Below are 25,362 nucleotides of genomic sequence, written 5' to 3' on the forward strand. Positions count from 1 at the left end.
CTCAATTTCATCTCTAGTTTTCTACAATTCTGAAAACAGTATTTTTTTAATTCTCATCAACAGTCTATTACGACTGGAGTACACTAAAAGCTTTCTCATCTTCGCTTGCGTTTCAGCAATCACCTTTTAAGTCGAAAGGTGCATTTGTTCGTTGTCATTTAAATAATTTAACTGGAAATGTGACATCAAGTGCACCAGCTTGAAACGTCTAAATGTTTACACTAACAGGGGATTAGTAGTTTGAATAATGAAACAAATATAAGTTCCATCTTATGACGGCAACCATTGCAAAATTGAAAACGGAATGTCTGCATTTAGATGAAATTTTGTGGTAGTAATATTATTGCTGAGAGGGATGTTTGTACTTTGTAAATAGTTGTAATAGTTGCAATAATTTTAAAATAACATTACACTTTTCAATATAAATTTGTTTTTTTTTTAAATTATATTCATATTATACACTGCGCACCAAAATTAACGAATAATTTTAAAAACCCTGTTAAATCAAATAATTTTAATGTTTCGATTTTTGTGATAATATATTATTGTCACTCCCGGTATATTGTAAAATTTATCAAAAGAACAGTAAAAAACGCTGATGTTTTTATGATTTTTTGCAAAAAATTAAAAACATGCTAATTGTGCTTCATTTTATTTCGAATTTAGTTGGGTTGGATTACTTTGTGTTGAACTTTTAAAGGGGATTTTTAAGTTTGTTAAGTGTTTTCTCTTTGAAATGAACCACCAACAGCAAGAAAATCAAAATTTGTCAGAAAGTGACTGTTTTAAAATCGTTACTCTTCGCGAAGAAGGATACACGCAAGTAGTCACATCAACCATTTCAAGAGTGTTAACACGTTTTTCTGTTACTGGAAGTAACTCGAGAAGACCTGGTCAAGGCCGTAGAAGGGTTACAACTCCTAATCAAGACCGGTTTTTGACACTTCGTACACCGAGACAAAGGTTTGTTACCAGTACTTCTCTACAAAAAGAAATTTTTGGATCGTTATAACTTTAGAATCAGCCAAAATACGGTTAGAAGAAGACTTGCCGAAAACGACCTACACCCTGGAAGGGCACCAATTGGCCCATTATAGGCCAGAGACCATAGAAGGCAAAGATTCCATTTTGCCCGTGAACATGTTGATTGGAATAATGACGATTGGGGAAGAATATGTAACCCCGTAGGGACTGTACAGTATGTCGGCGGCTCGGTAATGGTATGGGGTGGGATTAATTTAGAGGCTCGTAGGGAATTAGAATAGATCGCAGTAGGCTTACATCGCAGAGGTATGTAACAGACATTTTAGAAGAGCATGTAGTGCCATTTGCACCATTTATTGAAGATAATTTCATGCTTATGCAAGATAATGCCAGGCCACACACGGCAAGAATTGTGCAGCAGTATCGTCATGAGGTTGGAATTCCTGCCATGGATTGGCCTGCGAGAAGTCCTGACCTCAACCCAATAGAACATGTTTGGGACATCATAGGCAGACGACTACGACAACTGCCTAATGCATCAAACACATTTGATGAACTGTTTTTGTGGTTGGTTGAAATTTGCGATCAAATTGATCAAGAAGAAATCAGAACGATTATTCTAAGTATGAGAGATCGTGGTCAAGCAGTAATAAATACCAGAGGAGGCAATATTCGATACTAGTACATGATACTAGTATTTTCTTCAACTTTAAAAATTTCAATTTGGTCATTAATTCATAATGTTAGTTTGTTTAGATCAGTTGTTTGTTTAGATGTTTAGATTTATGATGTTATATTGTTAATTTCAATACATTTTTTGTAAAAGAAAATTTCTTATTTAAGATGTTCTAAAACAAACAAAAAGCAGAAAAGAACAAACAAAAAATTTTTCATTACAACTCAAAATAAGAATTTTAAACTTATGCTTTAATTTTGGAGCGTAGTGTATTTGAATAATATTTGAATACATAATTTAATTTATATATAATGCAAAAAAACAAAACAGGAGTTGCTCATATAGATTTAAATATATATAACATGGTGTTTGAAAGATGATCCCATCTACAAAATGTGTTGAGAAAGTTACTTATAATATTGACTAAGCAATATGATCAGCTTATTAAAAATTGTTGGGCAGACAAAGACAAAAAGTATAATAGTTTTTAGAAAGCATATTCGTTATCTTTATTCAGCATATACAAGGGTAGATTGATATTAATCTAGCCTTTGATAGATGGCGCTACTTGATACCGAATTTTTTTCGGTGTTGACATTTGCCATTCATAACATGACGTCTGTCAACATTTTAAGTTTTAAAAACAATTATTTTGGTTTTTACAGACGTCAAAAGCAAGCAAATTTTGTGTTTTTGGAGAAATGGAAAAAGTCGAGTATCGTTCGGTGATTAAGTTCCTCCACAAAAAGGGTAAAATGAATGTGTAAATCAAAGCCGACCTGGACAAAGTTTATGGTGAGGTTGCACCTTCGTTAGCAACAGTAAAATTTTGGAAAGCTGAATTTGTTCGTGGACGTACGAGAGTTTGTGTTTTTGATTATGAGCATCCCGGGAGGCCAAATGATAATATATATATTATAAATAATAAGTCTTAATTTGCCGCATGTCGTCGATTTATTCTTTTTTGTTAATGTTATGAAGAGCGACTTTCGAAGAGGAACAAATGTTCTGATATGCTACCTTTATTGTAGATTTTATTAAAAAAGGTGAACAAGCAGTCAATACTAATCCTAATATAGATCCAAATATAGAAGTTTAAGCATTTCGGGGGAATTCGGTCTGGTCCAGGCGCCTCTTTATTTGTTGCTTGTAGAAGCAAGAACTTTTTATCGCTCGGTATGGCTGTATGTTTTTAAACGGGTCAGAAATAATATTTAGTTTGATGAATACGCATATTAAATGTACAATGTTACACTGCGTGGAAGCTTGGACGTTAACAGTCAGCTCGTTACGACGTTTAGAGAGCTTTGAGATATGGGTATTTCGTCGTATGCTGAAAATTCCATGGACCGACCGCGTTAGAAATAAAGAAGTTTTAAGGCGTATGAACAGAGAACGTGAACTAACAGAAATTATCAAGAAGCGTAAAACGTTTTATTTTGGACACATATTAAGACAAGACAGGTATAACTTCCTTCAGCTTATTATAGAAGGGTAAATAGAAGGCAGACGCGGCCCGGGTAGACGACAAATGACCTGGCTGCGCAACATCAAAGATTGAACAGGATTAGACTTTCAAAGTTTAATAAGAAAAGCCCAAAATAGGGAAGACCTTGCAGAGGTCATCGCCAACCTTCGCTAAGAAGACGGCACCTAAAGAAGAAAAATACGCATGTAGTAACCTTGCAGTATATAGTATTGACGTTATAATGACGTATATATTACATTTAACACAGGTTATTTAATTTTATACCTTTTTATAACAACTCTACGACGATTGGATCGATTTTGCTAATTTTTATTTTGAAATATTTGTAGATTTTTCACATACAAGCAGCTATATATACTTCTTTGGAATAACGTCACTATAACCTTGGCGATCTTTACGTCTATTTGTTTTTTACTTTTCACGCGAATTACTGAGTTCGATTCCACGCCGAGGGGAAACTTTTTATTTTTTCTTAAATCCAATAACTTTTATTCTTTTATGTGAATACTTCTTATCTCTCAGTATGCCTGTATGTTTTTACACGGGCCCAAATTAATCTCACTTGTGACTGAGATGCTTGCAGTAAGATATACATAACATACATATACACTTACTAAATATGATGATCAAAATAAAGTAATTAAACATAAATACAAGATAATAATGATAATAAATAAAATATAAAACAATGATGAAAAAAATTAAAATAAATAAAATAAAATTTTTAAAGCCAAAAATTAAGAGTTTTTAAAGTTTAAAGAATTATAATATGTGATGCAGTTAAAAAAATAGTAACAAGTTAGTAATAAGCTAACACATTTCTTAACCAACATACACTAACAACGCTCTATAAACAATGCTTACTTCTGCCGGCACACCTTATGTTTCACGTGCCGTTTTTTTATTGTTCTTTTGATTTCTGATTCCAATATACTGTGGCCTCTATCTCTCGCATTGGTTCAAACAGTGTGTGACAAGTTTTCTCAACTGTCATTTTGGAAAAGCCAGTGGCATATTCTTCCCATTCTTTGATATGTACCTACCTAAAGTATATAAGCGTGTTTTGGTTTTCGAATTACAGTGGTATATTTGAGTTTTTTCTAAAGATTGGAGCTGTCGTGATTTTTCTGGAGGTCTCTGATTTTTTAAAAGCTTTTTTAAGCCAAAATTATTTGGACTAATTAATTTTCCTTTTTTTGGTTATGAAAAGGCAAGAACTAAAAAATGATACCAAATGGGCGAAAAACAACTTAAAATAATCTGCATACGACGCAATACTACTGTGTCAAAGTAAAATGATCTACTACGTATGCTGCACCAATTTAATATAACTGTCAGAAAATTGAACATGTTAATTTCCCCAAAAAAAAGACAAAATACATGATTATAACAACAAATTTACTAAGATGTAAATTGGAGCTGGAAGGTCCGATAATAAAACAAGTGATGGACTTTAAATATCTAGGAATAACATTGTCTAGCTACGAAAAGCGAAGTGGAAGATCAAGTAAATAGAGCAAACAAAGCTGCAGGTTGGCTGAATGAAACAATATGGAGAAATAAAAATATCGGGGAAGAAATGAAAGGAAGACCAATATAATGACATACGCGGCAGAATCACAGCTTAACACAGAGAGGACAAAAAGTATGTTAGAAGCAGTAGAGATGAAAACACTTTGAAAGAAAACTTAATTAAAACACTAGGTATATATAGGACAGAGCTAGAAGCACAGCAATAGGACGTAGAAGCAAGGTGGATAATATCATAGACTGGGTAAGAAATTGAAGTGTAGCATGGAATGATCAAATAAACCGAAAGACAACAAATATGTTAACCAGGACAGTGTTATATCTCTAATAGTTGCTGTGAAATCGTGAAAATTTAATCAATTCTAAAGTTGTAATTCACACAAAAATATTGATAACTATTTAAATATAATATGTGCATGAATCCTTCATCCTTCCAAAACTCTATAAACTCGGCGACAAGATTCTTAAAATATCCAGTTAATCAGCACTCGTACGTACGCCCCTGCCATAACAACCCATCTTGTTCATACAGAAGGTCCTTATGAGTTCCGAGTTTACTTCTTGGCGTAAACAATATCTGATTTAGTTAATCCTAACATCAAAACAAGATTGCTAAACATAACAGGATCTGTTAAGCAGTACAAACAAGATACAACACAGGGCCACGTGTGCGGTGGATCGAAGACAGTTGTTGCGGTGTTAATCGATTTAGTGCAAAAATAATCAAGGCGAATTTATATTTAGAAGAAGTAGGATTGTGAAGGATGAATCAAAATTCTTTATTTTATGTCGACTAAATCATAACTATAAGTTATAGTTATAATGCACTCATTTTTTATTTAAATCTTAGAATTATGTTATATTTATGACGCTACATTAAAAAACTTAAATAAAACACAAAAAAATAAAACATCAGATTCTTAACTCCTACACAGTACATATTACAACGCTGTTATCATGGACTTTAAAAATGTCCCCTTTAACTTTTATGGTAAAAACACTAAGAACCTTACTCATAATAATCAATAGCCATGAAAAAATATTTGTATAATGTCCAACAAAGATATTTAAGAGACACACTGCTACAGTATCTCTAATTAGAAATATTGATGGCAACTGGGCCAAGTCAAATCAACAACAAACCAAATTGTTGCAAAAAACCCCTAAAACGTTTTTACTCTTCCAGGTTAATAATATCCCGAAGAAATAAATAATTACCATGATGCCTCTTGGCAGTTGTCATGTCTAGTATAACTTACATATTCTTCTGATATTAAAGATCCAATAAAACAACAAGATCACAAGTACGCAGGTAACAAGTATGCAGGATTACGAAGGTCGCTAACTACTATTTAACCGAATGTTTCGTTCATATTTTTTAACCTAATGACAGTTTTCTAAAATCATAATAATTACTAAATCTGGAATGAAATAAACCATTCACCGAAGCAACCTTTTGCCAACAAGCAAGTTTTGTTCCTTTATTTTTCAAAAATACTATTGTCCAAAATACTGAGTATGATATCAGATGCTCCTAACACGCCTCAAATAAAATCATCCATGGTGACGAAGACTTAGAAGTAAGTGGCCTGAAGATCTAATTGCACAATTTATTATTTGCACATAATTACGACTAGCACAAAAGACCAAAAACAATAATTATTAAATTGTTGTCATTTAAGGTCATCAGAAGATTTAACACCTTTGTAAGCTACTCTCACAGTAAGAAAATTGGTCGCCGCCAGAATAGACAGTTTATAGGTTTATATAACTACTTTCAAGTTTGTCACATACTTTTAAAATAAGGGTGTACACACACAACACACACACACACACAAATTTCGGTACTTTGAAGGTACATTGACTATTTCCAAAATTTGTTACTAAACGATGTTTGTCAACTTCTATAACTGCAGAAGATGCTTGTAGATGTAAGTTTTTCAACTACGTTTGTTTTTAATGAAACTAATCTTACCGACGAATATTTTCTCTTATCGCATTGAGGCACAATAAATAACCTAAAAGGTAATTATAATTGGTTTCAAATGAGTGTAGAGTAATAAATCATGAAGTGTCATAAAATTTGCCTGAATTTCGGTGTCGTCATGGGCGTAGGCAAATGGACGGATGTCAACTTCGTCGTCAAAAATTGATGTACCTCAAAATATCATATTTTGGAGCTTTTGTGATAACCAATTTTATTTAATTTTTCGATTAACTTATTCTTCAAACTCGTATTCCATTATATGGTCATTAAAGCTAATTACATTTTTATTTATAAAAACAAATTCACTTCCTTACTGAACGAATAAAAGCATTAGAAGAAACTGATAAGGGTATGACGCACCTCCTAATATTACTAAGAACTAAAATAAATCAACATGAAGACTAATAACGCGTAATGAGGTTTTACTTACACTTTCATTATAATCCCTCTTTTATTTTATTATTATCATTCGACATTCGACATTCGAGTTAGTAATTGTTACTACACCAATTAAACGTACAGTAATATTGTGATATAGAAATAGTGAAAAAGTTATAAAATGGCGACATTTACTCCAAAGAAAAGAGGTGTAAAAAATTCTCCGCTATCTGTTAGTGAAAAAGTTATAATTTTAAATGTATATGATTGCATAAAACACGATCACCCTAGTTTGTCTGTGCAAGAAAGTGTTGAGCGATGTGCCCCAATGACTGGAATTGGACAGTCCACGATTTTTAAATTATTGCGAGAAAGAAAGATATCCGGCCAGTTAAGTCCATGCAAGAGAAAATCAGGAAGACCTATAAAAATCTTAGGTGAAGACACCAAACGTGACATTCGAAGAAAAGTTCATTCGTTTTATTTTAAAAAGGAAATACCCACCCTTGACAAAATACTAATGGAGATAAGCAAAGATAACGATATTCCTTTGATATCCAGAAAACTTTTATGGAAAACTTTAAAAAGTATGAATTTTTCCTGGGAAAAGCACAATCGAAAGGCACTATTACTGGAAAGTGATGAAATCATTTGCTGGAGACGAAAATATTTGAGAACTATAAAACAGTACCGCAGAGAGCACAAGAAAATTTTTTATCTTGATGAGACGTGGATAAACGAAGGTTATATAGTCCAAAAAATGTGGCAAGATAAAAATGTAACAAGTGCTCGCCAAGCTTTCATAGAAGGCCTTTCGACGGGTATTAAAGTGCCTTCGGGAAAAGGGAAGAGGCTTATAATTGCTCACATTGGAAGCGAAGAAGGATTTTTAAAAGAAGGTTTGTTAAGCTTTGAGTCGTGTCGGACGGGAGATTATCATGAGGACATGAATTCGGATGTCTTCGAAGACTACTTCGGGGAAATGTTAAAATTTCTTCCAGCTGATTCGGTCGTGGTTATGGATAATGCAAGCTACCATTCAAGGCGCATAGAGAAGGTACCAACTTCAGCTTGGAGAAAGCAAGAAATTATTAACTGGCTGTCAAATAAAGGTATTCAGTTTGAGACGAATTCAATAAAGAAGGAACTACTAGCCGTAGTAAAACAACATAAATCTCGCTTCATAAAATATGCCGTAGAAGATGTAGCAGAAAAGTATAAAGTAACTGTGCTACGCCTACCGCCATATCATTGCGAATTAAATCCCATAGAACTTATATGGGCACAAGTTAAAGGATATGTTGCAAGGCACAATACCACATTTAAAATGAAAGATGTCAAGGTATTGTTTGATCAAGCCATTATGGAAATCACATCAGAAAACTGGCAAAAAGCAATCCAGCATGTTTTAAAAGAGGAAGATAAAATGTGGGAACTGGACAACTTGGTCGATCAGGTGGTTGACCCTATAATTATAACACCAGGGGATGATGACAGTTCTTCGGATGAAGACTATAGTGATGTAGAATTGTAATAACGTATCCAGTAAAGTTTTTTTAGTTTTTGTGAATAAATTGATTTAAACTCCCCACAAGTATTTCAATATGTAAAGTTCATTCGTGTGTGTTTGTGAGTATTTCCCGATTTCGGTTCGTATATATTTTATTGTTACATTTTATATTTTTTTAATAACACTGTTCTGCTGTATTACATTTTTATTTCCTTTAATATGATTTTTAAGAATGCATATTCTTTTGTCAATTAACCCACTAGCGCGCCTCTGGCTCAGTGTTTATCTGTCGATAACAATGGACTAATCCCTTAAAACAGGGTGATACCTACCTGCTCTTTATGAAACGACAGAATTTTGCAATGCGGACGGAATTTATTGAAGGATTATTGACGGATTACCCTGTAGCGCTTTTGAATACTTCATGAGATTTTATTACTCTACACTCATTAGAAATAGATTAATTATATTATATTATATATATAATATATTATATATAATATATTATATATAATATATTATATATATTATATATATTATATATATATATTATAAAAAGGAATACGACCGGTTTGCGCTCGACCATTTTGCGCCCTTACCTGAAATCGACCGGTTTGCGCTTTGCAATTTTCATAATAGAAATATCTAACTACTATATGTAGTTTCCTTAATCGGCCGATTTGCGCTCTCTTGCAATATAATTTTAATTTCATTCTACAATAATAGTCTGGTGAACCTGAAATGAACAAACTAACATGTCAAATAAACAGAAACATCTCTTTCCTTAAAATTTAAAAAAAAAAAAATGTCAAATCAAAACTAACAAAATTATTCAATTTTTCTAATACTGTCGAACAACAGAGTGTTCTTTAATCTTTAATACCTCTGTTTATAATCCTTCTACCTGGAAGTTAATTGTTTAGATATAACTACTAGAATTCCCAAAATGAGAGATCGCTGGAACTAATTTTCCTTTCTACCTGATAATGCGAACTGGTAACTACTTAAGTCATTAACAAAGGGTATGGTAACAGAAGAATTACCTGTAAATTCTACGTGATAATCACCATATTGATGGTCAATCATTTCTATTGTGTTTTTTTGAGAAAGTAGGATCAATAATTATTGTGAATCAGTGTAAGTTAGTGTTTTAAAAATGGATGTGCAAATTATTGAAACTTCGAAGGGAAAATCATATGCATTGTATAAAGGGTACAGTTTTCGTATGAAAAAAACAAATAAAGATGGTTCGGTTTTTTTGAGTTGTTTGAAAGAGAAAACTGAAAAATGTCGGGGCCACATAATTATGGATAATAACACAATAATTAAGGAAGCCGAACATCTGTGTAAGCCGAGTGTTGCAGCGACAGAAGTGAAGCAGTGTGTCTTTAATGCTCGAAAAAGAGCTAGGGAAGACAATAGTTATTCGCCGATGTCAAAAATATATCAAGATGAATTTTAAAGATTATATAGTCAAGGACTGCATTTCGTGACAGACATCCCAAAATTCTCTTCAGTGAAAAGTGGTTTAAACGATTGTAGAAAACGTGCGCGTGGGCTGCTCACAGATCCAGTGGCAGCATCCGAAATAGTATTTCCAGAAGAAATTATTACAATGAGCGACAAAACGAAATTTTTATTTATCGACAAGACCACTCCCTCGGGATACAGAATCTTGGTGTTTGCCAGCAACAGAGCTAGGGAGATTTTGGTTAAAAGTAAGGACACTGTAATTATGGATGAAACATTCAAAAGCTGCAGTAAGTAATTTAGTCAAATATATACCGTTCATATCAATATTGGTAGTACGTCAGAGGAGACAAATACAATTCCATTAATATTTGCGTTACTTCCTAACAAAACCAAAGAAACATACGATATGTTATTTTCACCAATGAAAGAGAAACAACCAAAATGGAAACCATCTCTTATAAAACTGGATTTTGAACAGGCAGTGATTGCTGCCTTAGGAAATTATTTTCTCGAAGCCAAAATTTCTGGTTGTAATTTTCATTTCAATCAATGTATATGGAAAAATGTTCTAAATATTGGACTTGTTTCTGAGTACACTGACAACGAAGAGATACGTTTGCACATAAGAATGTGTGCTGCGTTAGCGTATCTACCCATAGAAGATATTGATGATGGCTGGTTATGGATTCAAGAAACCTCTCCTATTTCTGAAAAATGGAACAGTTTTATGACTACTTTGTCAAACAATGGTTAGAAAATACTCACATTACCAAGGAAATGTGGAATTTCCATGATCATAGACATCGCAGTAATAACGTTTTAGAAGGTTGGAATCATCGTCTGAATACATTAATAAGACCACATCCCAATGTATTCCAATTAGTGAAGTGCCTGGTTAAAGAAGCAGAATATTGTGATCACCTTTATGATAGACTTACTGTCAATCTAGACGGAAAGCGGCGCAAGAAAACATAATATATTAATCTTGATGAAAGAATATCCAAAACTTTACAGAAATATAAAGATACAAGGGGCTTAAGGTTGTATTTAAGGACATTGGCATATATCCAGAAGCTGCAATAAATAGACAATTTTTTATTCCCAAGAAATTTTGTATTTTACTGTATAAAAAGTTTGAAATAAAAACGAAAAAGAAAACAAAAAAATTAAAAAAAAAAACAAAATAAAATTAACAAGTTAAAAAAAACGAAAAAATAAAAAAAAAACATCTTCTAAACACGCCAATGTTTATATTATGTATAAACTATGACAGTCCTAAGCCTGAATGAAAGTGTGAAAGGAAGATGGTTTATTTTTATTTTTTTATAGTTTTATGATTTTTTAAAACTAATTTTACTAGCCTAACCGTTACCTAATCGTTATGGTAGAATAAAATTAAACGTCGATTACAAGAGAGCGCAAAACGGTCGATATAAGAAAATAATTAGCTATACATTCCCATTAAGAAAGTGTTAAAGTGCAAACCAGCCGATTTCAGGTAAGGGCGCAAAACGGTCGGGCGCATATCGGCCGACACCATTAAAAAGAAACCAATTTCAAGAAGAATAATTTTTACTTAGGATATAGTATAAATACTATAGCTATTTATGTATCAAAATTAAATACAAATAAACTGTTAGTAATTTGACGTTTCGAAGGTTTTTGAATTTGTTAATTAATATAAGTATATTATGATTGGATTAATAACTAAAAAATAACTTACCACTATATTGGTCCTAAGCAAGCTGTCTTAGGTGGTAACCTGAAAATAAAACACACACTAAAAATTTATGCACAGTGAACAAACCGTAATTATTTTTTAAAGAATACCTAAACTTTCGAAGTAACCGTTAAAGGTTGTGCTACCTTCAGTTTCCGCACTCAAACTGCCGTCAACACATCTCTCACGTTTCCTACTTCTTTGGCCGGTGAAACGTTTCATACTCACGTGCTTACCAATGTGATAAATGTCATTAATTAATAATTCCTTTTAGCAAGTTCAAGGTTGTTGTGGGTGGGTCGCCGGTTGTAACATTCTTTTGTTTGTCAGGAAACTGGATATATAGCGGCAATAGACATTAATAGCGTGCCTGATTTATTTATAACAATGTTGGGTTCATGAATTATGCGAAATGAATTTTTTATTTTGATCTGATTTTTATTGTTGCTGGATTATGTATGGTAGGTAGATAATGTCGAAAGTTGTTTTGCAAAGATTATGAATGCTTAACTGGGAAAAATGCAGAGATGTTGTAATATTATACTGTTGAGAAGAGGGGAAAATAAAATAATTCAAATGAAGAGAAAGTTTATGAAAATTTAGAAAGATGAAAATCGCTGTTTTCGATGTTTTATTTATCACATAATTATATTGTATCACTTTAAGTAGGTATATAATAATCCTTTATTTTTATGTAACATGTTTTTTCCATCTTTATAATTATATCGAGTATTGGTAATAATGACACAAATTTTGTTAGCTCCAGATCATAGCAAATGTATTTGTGATATTATTATTAAAGCCCGTTTGTAAATTTTCCTTGCATTGTGATTTGTATTTATTTAATGTTTTTCAAAATTATTTGCTATTAGTTTTTTTAAATTTCTGCTGGTTTTTTTATTGTTTCTTTGCGTTTTACAGTGGTAAGTTTCTTTATATATCACATTATATGAAATTACCTTATGGCAGTGGTGGCGCAAGATTATAATTTTATGTGGACATGTGTCATTTCAATTAACCTTTTATTCATGCAAAATCTAGTCAAACTTAGGTACAACTAACCTAAAAATTTAATGTAAAGATTAAAGGAATAGAAATTTTCTACTTTTTACACAGCTGAATTGTTTAATTACGTGCTCGTAATCTAGCTTGGATGCTATTTCAGCCTCGATCTTTCTTGTGACATCGTGCTTCTTAAATAATTCTTAATGAGTTTTAATTTTGGGTAGCTCCTTTCAGCGGAGGCTATACTAAATGGTATAATAGTAATAGTCTCCCGTTTTATACCGCTTCGCGGCTTTGGGAGTATAGCAGGGTAGTCTGCTATATCTAGGGCCTACGGTATACAAGGAAGGTAACATGGCCAGTGCTACGCTTCAACAGCCTATTATTACCCCTGGTTTTACCCAAGGTACTCATTTTATTCAGGCTGAGTCGACCTGGGGCCTATAGACATTTTTAAAAATGCCTAGTTGTTCTTTGCCGACGTTAGAATTCGAACTCCGGACCACCGGCGTGCGAGGCAAACATCCTACCGCTTGCGCTACGCAGGCCCTGCATACTAAATGGTATTGTTAATAATATTCTAATGGCGATGTAAATGTTTGGGTATATTTCTTTTAAGTTATTATCTGTAATGTATTGAAGCAAGTGTTTCACGTCTGCTATAAATTTAGTTAAATTAGAGACCATTATTTGTATTTCAGCTATGACAACCGCAAGGTGTACTTAAATACTCTCCTGTTGTCTCACTTACAGCAAGTAATCCAATAACGTGTTCTTCTATTGTGCCGGTTTATGTATTATAACTTATACTTTAACTTATACTATATTACAGTCTCTAGTGCAGTCAAGCAAAAAAGAATAATATTTTGTATCTTTTAATTTGCGAATCACTTCACTAGTTATCGTTTTTGACATTAGTGTGGTCAATTTTGTATATCGTGACTTAATTAATGATGCGTGAGTTGTTCGTCAGTAATATGTCTCGTATGTTCTCGTAAAGTAGGATTAAATTTTGATGTCAATTTAAATAAATCATTGAAGTTCCCACTATTCCCGAAGTCGCCGTCGGTCTTTATAGATTCTCCGTGACCTCTGAATGCGAGATTATGAGAGGCTAAGAAGTTAATAATATCGATTAATCCCTCAAACAAATCGTGTCAATGTTTTTGAGATTCGCAAATTAGTCTTTCGCCTTTTTTGTCTATTGTTTTTTCGTGTTTAATTCCTCTCTCTAATGTTATCCATTGGATCATGAATACCATATGTTCTTTGGTATTCTCATCTCTTTGTAAAATACTGCTTACATATTTCCAGTCACAGCATCTTCCCTGTACCATCTGAGTTGGCAATTGCCAAAAAGTCTGCATGGAAAACAGAATACTTCATTTTGAGAATTAGAATGAACTAACCAGCGACGATGGTGAATGTCACCATTATTCATTTTTCTAGAGAAATGAAAATTAGTGCCTTTGTCCCGTCGACTATGAGATAATCTTCAACACCAATATTTAATTATTGTGAGGGGCTGTTCTGAACTATATCATGATGCTGAACATCTAATACGGGCATCGTCCACATACCTGGATTAAAATTATCAAATACGTATAATTCCGTTAAATACGTAAAACTTTAATTTTTTTTTTTTTCGTCCTCTATATGCTCTCGGGAAACACAGGAATTTCATCGTCGGAATCTGATTCCTTAAATATTGATTTTGTATCAATTTAAGACTGTCGTTCGGTATCAGTATTTAATGGTTCCATCAATACTTCCCAAATTCATAGGAATCTCAATCGTGACTGAATGTTTTTTAGAAGTCGACGCTATCGATTCAGATGGTTCTGTACTACCTCAGTTGGATTAAGAAACTTCATCATACCTGTACTTAACACCTGGTTTGATATTACTCTTTTAGCTTTTCTTTTTCGTTTTGATAATCCGGATTCCCATTTTCTCTCAGCATCCCTATCCCTCTTAGGGCTCAGCGGTGACGTGCATTGCAGCAAGGATTTCTCGCGAGCGATAGCGACGCAAGCAATTTTTTCGGTGCGTTCATGGCTTGTTGTTACCACTTTTGTTTGTGGATAGGCATGTTCATCCGTCGGCTATCGGTCGGAGTCGGCTCGCGTCTGAAAATTTTGAACACGCGAGAGTATGGGCGTGCTCTGGATATTAGTAGGCTTGTTACCATTTTCTGTTTTGGTTACTTACTCGTTAGTAACTATTAGGTTTAAGTAATACATAAATCTCCATGGCGCGAGGCCCCTCGGACCGCTAGGCTGTCGGCTGTGGCTCACATCACTCACGCCGTACGCCGCCTCTGCCTTATGGGGTCCTATTTACGTCTACCAGTGGAGAAAATTATAAGTGACCAGTGTGAGTGATCATTGACCCTATCCTTAGTTTCATGGATAATCTTTTTTTGTAGAAAATTATATTCCTCTGTACATATTTGTGTGATAAGTCCTACCAGGATACTGGATGTTAAATGGATGAAGAACCAGAAAATGCAAATTCATTTAAAAGTTAACCTGTGGTCAGGTACTATAGGGATCGCTATTTTGGTCCATTTTTATAACAAACATTTATTTTAGTGGACAAAACTGTTTTGAGCTGGGAAAAAACCAAATTGTTAATAGAATAAGAAATTTTCTTGACAACAACGTTAATGTTATTTAATTTTAACCGAGTGGTGCATCACTAAACTGTGGTATTTAAGTTCGAAATCCTAGTGATGCCTATTTATTATACAATAGTTACACAAGAATTGTTGTGTGAGCATTAGAGGTCAACTGTAGTGAAGAACGGGAAAAAGGATAATACTAGTTCATTCCTTTCATGGAAAAGGTTTCGTTTATGAATCGATACAAATCATCAGATCCAATCTACAACTAAAATTGCCAGAAACTGTTACAGAGAAAAAATGGTGTAAAAAGATAGCGGAACTATATATACGTTTTTCTTCAACGTTTTTAAAAGACAGATAAAATATGTGATATGTAGAGAATTTATTCAGTATTCAACAAATTCTGCCTTGAAAGGCAGAAGATTTCTAGATACTATCACATTGGTCCTAAGTTACATGAATGCTTTCTCCTACAACAAGTGTTTAGTAAATAAAAAAAATGTATAAGTGAAATCAATTCGCAACTACAAGAAATCCTCGAAGATTTTTTCCTCGAATTGTCAGAAGAAGAAAGAAGAATAAAAGAAGCCAGGCTGATTAAAACACCTGTAACTGCACCGTTACTTAACGTAGATTACAAGTTACGTATAAGATTTGCAAGTAATCATTAAACTTTGAGCATCGGTGACTGAAAGGAAGTTTTGTTTACAGATGCAACTGGAGTAAATCCCAAATCTCTCCATGAGCATTGTAATGTATTGGCCATGTAATTATAAACCCCACTCGCGACGCTCATGTATTGCTTATTATCGCATTATATTTCAGTAAGGTTACCCGTCAAAGAATGACAGTTGTGTTTGATATGTAGTCAAATAAAGATTTGTTTTGGGTTCATCCAAGTGTTTTTGTACCAAAAATTGCAGTCATCATAACGATACGTAGAAAAACTTGTTTTAAAGCACGCACAGAATTAATCCGTATAGTGGTGCGGTCCGTGAATATAGATTTATATCTGAAAATCATAATAAAAGATATGCTACGCCACTCGTGTTTTTTGTAGGGCATATATATTCGTGGTTATGCAAGTTAATGCATTGTTGATTAATGCATAATCTGTGTCAAATTATCAAAATTTGATTATTATTAGATAGTGGTAAGAGCAAATTCCAGATTTGAATCGTGTTAAGTACCTTTGGGATATTTTGAAGGAAATAAGTAATAAAAAACTTATCCAGATTTACCATTGCGGACATAAAAGCTTTGGAGATTTAATTTTTTTAATCTAATTTTTCGATTGATTTTGTTGCGAAAAATTTTTCACTTTTTATTCTCTGTTCACAAATTGTTGAGAGCACGAAATATGCCTCAAACTCATAAAACGGTCGTAAATCATAAGCGTTCCTAAGGTGTTTATTCATTAAATAATAATATAATGTTTTAATACTGTTATATATAATATTGATAATATTTTAATACTAATATATTTAGCAAAAAAACAATTAAAACTTTCACGACCAATGTTGGTTATTATATTATATTAATAAAAATAAGAATTGAACCTTTAACAATTTTGTAAATAAGAATACCTTATCTCTTTGGATATTTCAATACTAATCTTCGCGTTTAATCACTTTACTAGAAAACCTGGAATTCATATCCGAATGTACTATTCGTTGCAAGATAATTAAGATGGAATTCCCCAGATTTTTAATAATATAATTATATTCGAAATTTAACTTGAAAGGGTGAAGTTATTACGAACGAAAACAATTTTTTTGTTTAGTACGTTTTTGATCGCATGTAATTTACGGCTCGTCGGTGTTTCCGCGTCTACCGCAGTAATTAGCGTCTCGAATATTTCTTTTGCGAATTATATGCAGTGCGTGAGTGATTTTTTATTCCATATACCTACGAACATATACGTACCTTTCGCTCGTGCTCGTTTTGTTGGATTGTTTGTGATGGCTTCATCATCAAGTTTTACACCGGTACTGTTGCGTACAGTCAGTAAGTCTGTCTATTCACCAAGAGAGAAGACTATTGTCCTGAATGTTCACGATGCTCTGGTTTCTCAGAATCCCACAAACACTGTCCGCAACATAGTCGAAAGTTGTGCCAACATGACTGGCGAAGGAGAGTCAACTTTATATAGGTTCCTATCAGAAAGAAAAAAACACGGTATAGCTAACCCAAACACAAACGAAAACTTAAAGAGAGGGAAAAAGCCTATTGAAATCGATGAATTTGCCAAAAATGGTATTCGAAGGAAAATTCATGGATTTTTTTTTTCAAAAAAGAAATACCAAACCTAAACAAAATTTTACAAGAAGTTAGAGACAACCCGGATTTGCCTCATATCGGACGAACTAAATTGTGGCAAGTTTTAAAAGAATTAAATTTCCGGTGGGAGAAATCAGACCGAAATCAGACCTTTTGATTGACCGGGAGGAGAAGATGATGTTGGAGAAGAAATTATCTAAGATTCATACGAAAATTCCGGGCTGAAGAAAGGCCCATCTTCTACCAGGATGAAACGTGGGTAAACTCAGATCATACTCTAAAAAAAATTTGGTCAGATAAAAATATATTAAGCTCCAGGCAAGTTTTTATGGAAGGTTGGTCTACCCACCTTCTCCCACCTTCTGGTAAAGGCAGTAGATTAATAATTTCTCACATTGGCAGTGAAAAAGGATTTGTTAAGCATGGTTTGTTGGAATTTCATTCCAAAAGCACAAAAGACTATCACGAGGAAATGACAGCTGATGTTTTCGAAGAGTATTTTGAGCAAATGATTGAACACATACCACCAAATTCAATTATAGTATTAGATAATGCACCTTATTATTCACGACTAGTAAAAAGACTTCTAACGAATGCGTGGAAGAAACAGGATATTCTTGACTGGCTGCGGAATAAGTATCTGCCTTACGAAGATGGAATGGTAAAAGCAGAACTTTTAAAAATTGCCCGGCAACACAAATCTAAGTTCAAGAAATACGTACTTGACAAAATGGCGGAAAGGCGAAACATCACAGTCTTTAGACTTCCACCCTACCACTGCGAAATAAATCCAATTGAACTCATTTGGGCACAAATGAAAAGTTATGTGGCTAGAAAAAATACGTCATATAAAATACAAGCTGTACGTGAATTGTTATACGAGTCTTTATAACATATTACAAAACAAAACTGGAAAGATGCAGTAAGACATGTAATAGAAGAAGAACAAAAAATGTGGGATCTTGATAACATAATTGATGCGACCGTAGATATTATTAACCTAATTATTAACCCTCAAGACGACTCGGATTCCGAAGTTGATCCTATTTATTTTGAATTTGAATAGTATTATAATCGTAATTATATAAGGTAAGTAATAGTGTAATCGTAAGGTATTAAAGGGGAAAGGCGTAAAATGTCGCCTGTCAAAATCTTTAATGTGTTTTAAATGTATCCATTTTTTTTTTCAAATCCTAAGAAAACTAAAAAGCATTTTTGAAAAATTTAAAGGCAGGATGAAATATTTTTTAGAATAAATAAAAAGTTTCTTTTGCATGCAATATTTTCAATTAAAAATTATACTATATTTTCTCTTTTATTTTCACCCCTGTTACATAACATATTAAAATAAACATTGTAGAAGTTTTCAGGGACTTTCTGCCCTGAGTTATAATGTAATCTTTCATTCTGCGTTTAATTTTTTCAAAAATATTTATTAGTTTTCTCCGGATTCGAAAATAATGGATACACTTAAAACACATTGGAAATTTTGCCAGGCGACATTTGGCGCCTTTTTCCTTAATTAAATAAATGTATCTTTTACAAATGGCAAGAAACTTTTTATTTTTGAATAAAATAAATAAGTTTTATTAAAAAATACAATTTACATACGTACAATTTAAAAAATATATTTATTTAGTTCAAATAAATGTTTCAATCATATACTCTACGGCACTGGTCGTTCATTTCTAACCATTCAAAATTCCCCCGTAATAGGATTATAAGGTATTGTATTCCTTCAGATATAAGGTGGGTTAGTCGAAAACGTCTTAAACCGTCAGTTTTAGGTTGGCTTTTACTATTATATCGTATTACCTATCCTCTCTGTATTTCAGTTTTCTAATTAGGGTTAAATTTGTAGTGAGCTATCAACAAATTGTGAACCGTGTATAATTTATTCTATCTACATTTTGCTTAATTTTTTTAACTTTAAAATAACATTAATCTTTCTCGCTGCAATACTGTTTAACCCTCGCGTGACCAAACGGGGTAATCAAGTTATACTAAAGTTCTCTTTTGTTTAAAATTTCTTTAAAACTTAGATTTACTATAATACTATGCTAGTTAATCCTCAAAAATACTTCAACAAATATACTTTCCTTAAAATTTAAAGAGTATGTAATAGGACAGAGCAAAAAAAGGCAACTTAATTGGTAATTACAGGAAAAACAAAAAAACAATATACAAATCGGTCTTTATCTTTTGATTCCACAACGGACCGGAATATTATGAGAAAAATAAAATTTTACGTTTTTTTTTTAAATTAATCCTCCACTTGCGTTTTATTTATCGCTATAGTGAAATTTATTTACAGTTTGCATGGTTGAATAATATAAAAAATAGTTGTACACGATATCTTTATCAATCTTTTTATTAACGGAGGCCAATCCAAATTCATAAAAATTTGAAATTTTTGATGATTTTACATTTACTTACCTCGTTTTTCTATTTAATATATTATATAGTCAGTTACATCGTGCAGCTTTTTTTAGTTAGATATAGTATGACAATATTTAAACCACCCAGAACTTACCACGAAGAGGTGGCCGCACTTGCAGGAGCATCACACACACCCTTCTCTCCACCCAGCCAATGAGTTAGTGTTTTTTTACATTATTCACATATGTACATTTCTTTTTTGTCTGTTTGTGTTCAGTTTTTAAACGCCAACTTTGTAATGTGATTTGGTGGTAAAGTCTGTCAACATCCACCTTGATTTAAGTGTTGCCCTGATAAATCCATCCCTTGATTAGGACCCACATATATTAGACGATGCTTCCGTGAACAATCTTATGCACCTCTCGACAGCTTGCGTGTTGTAGGGATAGTTTTGAACATTTTAGTCTGGCATGCCGCCTGATGTAATGCAGGAACTTATTTCTTCATTTGAAAACTCTTCGAAGAAGTGGTAGAGAAGACAGTTTTGTAACATTCCAGTCCATTATTTCAGTGTAGTCCTGTTCATTAAAATTTAATGTAGAAGGGATGAAATTTCTAATACTTTTGACCTTGGCTTTAGCCTGCCTGTAAACATGAACAGGTCCCGAAATAATGTTCTTGCAGCACTTTATCTGGATTCCCAGGAGTTGGCTGTATACCATATAGTTAAAAAACTTGAACATCGAAGTAAAACATTTCTGTTGTAATTGGTATATTTAATTAAAATAAAATTTAAAAAATCCAAAAGGATTAAAATTAAAACGTTTTAGAAATAATCAGTCCATCTTTAGTGAACTTTGTAGTACTTGGAAAATATCCTCAAAATAAAACGGTGGTTTTAAATGAACTAAATCGTACTTGAAATTATCAAATTATCTGGCAATATGCCTGTGGAGAACATCAGTTAAAATAAATGTCACAATGTCCATTAAAGCATCCGAGGGATTTTCCGTGCTCACATTAAGTCTAAGAATTTTATTCGCAGAGGTGATCCATCTAGCAAGTGAAATCGGCCCGGTATTACGATTTAATAAATCCTATGGAACAATGCCGGTTTTAATTGCTTGACATGTATCAAAGAGATATCTTTAGTCCTTGCTCATGGTTGGTCTGTCCACTTCTTGTATTTCACAATAAATTTTTTTGAAACTAATCACTGTAAGCTTTTCACAATCACTTAGTTTTTGCCATTAGGTCCACTAAAAAATTTTGTGCTGGCTGTTGTACCATCTTAATGAACAATTAGATACCGAAAGGGTAACTCATTAAAATGGAGCATACGGATGCTCCTCAAGTTCTCTAATAGTACCACTTTTCAATCCAATATAGGTATTTGTACCATCACGACCAACCAGATCTAAATGTTCTAGTGAAACACCATGTTCAGGTAAGACCTTGAGAAGGAACGACCTGAGCGCTGTTTTGCCGCGTGGCGGTTAGATGAACCGCTGATAACATTGGTGCTGATAACAAAGTAAAAAAGTGTTTATTACTTGTCAGATCCTAATAAACCAGACAAAAAAATATAAACTTTTTTGACATTGTACATTCGTTTACCTAAAAAATATTCTATTGAGCGGTATTATTTAATTATAAATATTATTAAGTCATTGTTCATAAGAAGTTAAAGAAAAAAGTACAACACATCACAGAGCATAAAAATATACGAATATCATGGCTGCTTGGTCTCAGAGATTTGTTATCTTCAGTACAATGTTTAAGTTAACGGTAAAATATCGATAAATAAACTTTAAAATATCAAATAAGTATATGAAAGGGTACACCTTATATATAATTTATAATTTTTAATTTATTCATTGCATTTATAATTATATAAAAATTTAAATGCATTTTATATTATTTTTAATAAAATTTTTCGAGATCCAATGGAATTTAAGGTCTAATTCCTGCAAATATAGTTGAAACGGATACTTCCTAAAACGGACGTAGCTGATTTATATCATCTGGTTATATATATTCAGAAATTTCGATGCAATGCTAGAAATGATGATTGATTCATTCAATTTTTGATGCAACCGTTTAAGATGATTGACATATGTATGGATTTATTGGAGCGATTTATTCTCGATTCAGTAGAAACTGAGACTAGCCTTGGCTGGTTATTTATGTCAATGGTAGGTTTATAATTTCATATTATTAGTAGCGAAAAGATATATCGCCGATAAAAAGAAGAAACGAAAGTGAAACAACTAAAACTTATTATTTTTACGATTGAACTGTGATAAACTCTAATAACGATCATAGATAATTTACAGTAAGATCCCAGAGCAATCAGACATAACTTATTTTCACACAGATGAAACCTTAGAGTCTCAGTAGCGTCTCGTGTGCTTTGAATACCTGCGTATTTATGAAACTTGCTGAGTGACACCTAGGCAGGTACCAGGTGAGAAAGGTAACTAAAAATAAGAGCTATCTTACTTAAATTTACATGACTGATTTTTATACATATTTTGTAGAATATTATTTTGAAAATACTGCAATAACTGTCAGACACTTGTCATGGACCAGAACTTTTGTCAGACGCTTTAAAGCTCTACTAAAATTAAATTACCTTTACTTACTTTTACATGTCTGATTTTTAAATATGTTAATAATGGAACTATAATAAACTTATATTTAATCAGTCAGACAAATTAGAATGACCAAACATCCCTTAAACACAAAAATTAGTTAATCAGAAATATAAGTGCGAGAGTGCTGTGCTTGCATTTCAGAGTTAGTGAGACGTCTATAATATCTAGGTTCTCCTTCTTTAACTCACAATCTGTCACTCTACTGTGTATGTGCCCCTTGCGCCTAACCTATAATATCTATTATAGTTTAATTCGAATCTGTCAGAGCACATGTTTTTGTTGTTTATATCGTGTACTTTGTGAGTAATATTAAGATATTTGCAATAGTGAAAATCATGGAAGAAAACAATTCAAAATGTATATTTTGTAAACAATCCAGTAATGCATTAAAGTTATTTACTGAAGAGACATTTAAAAAAATGAAAATTGTATTAAAACAGCGAATAATCCATAACCTAAAATTCAAAGACTTAGTTTTACCGGATGATATTTATAATAAAGGTTATCATCGAGAATGTTACAAAAATTTTACTGCTTTGCCAAAGAAGTATTATTCCGCCATTTCAGAAAAATCAAAAAGTGCTATAAAAACAGATGCATCGAGTATTGTTGAAAATATATCAGCTACGTCGACATCAAGCTTTCCAAGTAATTCTAATATTAATAATGATTTATGTACAGCATCAACCTCAAGTCAACAAAATAATTCTACAGTTCTTGATTTAGATGTAGTGTCAAATTCAAGTCCAGCTAGTACTATACTTGAATCTATTAGAATACCTGAGCCAAGTGTTGAGTCGAGTGTTGAATTAGAATCAGTTGAACCAGTGTCATGTAATTTGGAAGATCTTAATATTGCAGTTGAATGTGATCTTGATTCCTCTTCTCATAATATTTTATTTAAAAGTGATATAAATACTGACACAAACCAGACATGTATTTATTGTGACCAAAAAACCAAAAGACATAAACTGAAGAGACTACCTTTGCATGCGTGTGATAGAAACGATTTCTTAAAAAAATTAAAAGATGACGAGGAAGCCTCAGAGCAATTAATTGAGAAAGTGCAAGCTGTAACGGATTCAACAATATATTACCACAAAAAATGTCAATTGGAATATTTATATAACATATCGACAAAGAAAAATACAACTAAAACGCCTTGGCATACTCTTCGTCAGCGTCATCAAGCTGTCTTTGATGAAGTTTGTAGTTTTATACAAAAAAATGTTATAGAAAAAGGACGATGTTATTTTCTTACTTATGTCCACAGACACTACATGGAATTATTTAACGACGAAGCAGAAAATTCTAAAGAAATTATGACCAATTTCACTCCTCATAACTTAGAGACAAAAATAAACAAAATATTTATGAAGGAGATCAAGTTCCTAATGTGTCAAAATAAGAAGATACTTGCTCCAAAACACGTTTATGTTATTGATAAGGAGTTATTGGATGATTTAAAGGATCAGGACATTTTGAATAAAGCTGCTTTAATATTAAGGAAATCAGTGCTACAAGCTGAGAAAAAAAAGTTACCTATTAAAGTATCTGTACAGAATCTTGAAGACGGTGAAGTTTCAGTGCCGGAAAGCTTATCTCAATTTTATTTTACTCTGATTGCAGGAAGTAACAGCCAAAGAAAAAATAATAAGAAATGTATTCGATTAGTTCAATCTTTGAGCCAGGATGCTGTATATGCTGTCTTTAATGGTAAATGTAAGACGTCAAAGCATATTAAGCTCGGAATGGCTTTAAAAAGCTTAACAAGTAGTCGTAATATAATAGACATAATTCACAGATATGGCCATTGCATTAGCTATCCAGGTGTAGAAGAACTGGAAACTGAAGCTACTTATTACGCCATGCAAAAATCCACCATATGTCCTGAAGCAATCAAATTAAATCCGAATCTATGTACTGGAGTTGCGTTTGATAATTTTGATCGGTTTGTGGAAACAAAGAGTGGAAAGGACACGTTACACAACACTGTTGGTATAATTTATCAAAACGTAGACTTAAATGTTTTACATGAATTAGAAACTCCAAATTTGTCTTCTACCACCAGAGAAGAACCTAGAACATCGAGAAAAAGACGACGAAGAACACTAGAGGTTACTGAGATAGATAGCAGACTATATATGAAAAAACCCAAGATGACTGATAGTTTACAAATTTCTATTTATGAAGCTGAAGAAACACTGCCTGTAAATTTACAATTATACAAAAAGATTGATATAATTTGGATGCTCAGCCATGCTTGCCATTTATCAAATCTTCTGATGTGGGTTGGCTACAATAGCTTGATCAGTAATAATGAAAATAATGCAAAGCAAGTTGTTTCTTATCTATCTCCGATAAATTCGTCGCCTACAAATACATCGGTTATTTTGGAAACAATGGAGCAAAGCTTACAAATTTGCGAAGAAGTTGAACAATCTTGCATTCAAGTTACTTATGATCTTGCAATTGCCAAAATAGCCTTACAAATTCAAGCTACTGAAGCACCTAAGTTTGACAACCTATTTATTCATTTGGGACCATTCCATATCATGATGTCATACTTCAAAGCTATAGGAAAATTTATAGCAGATTGCGGCTTTTCGAACGTGATGGTGCAAAGTGATTTGTTAGCTTCGGGATCAGTTGCTGGATTTCAGGAAGG

The 25,362-nt window shown here is 32.8% G+C and overlaps 1 protein-coding gene across 1 annotated transcript in view; it reads right to left on the minus strand.

Annotated features, from left to right (window-relative positions):
- LOC140439837 (uncharacterized) overlaps positions 1–25,362 on the minus strand; it is an 895,210-nt gene that overhangs the window by 370,711 nt on the left and 499,137 nt on the right. Inside the window, exon 7 of the mRNA XM_072529991.1 lies at positions 11,751–11,789. The gene's annotated coding sequence lies outside the window, so the exon portion shown is untranslated. The remainder of the gene's footprint in view (positions 1–11,750; positions 11,790–25,362) is intronic.

Source organism: Diabrotica undecimpunctata, chromosome 4 (genome assembly GCF_040954645.1).
Source record: "Diabrotica undecimpunctata isolate CICGRU chromosome 4, icDiaUnde3, whole genome shotgun sequence".
NCBI classification, from domain to species: Eukaryota; Metazoa; Arthropoda; class Insecta; order Coleoptera; family Chrysomelidae; genus Diabrotica; species Diabrotica undecimpunctata.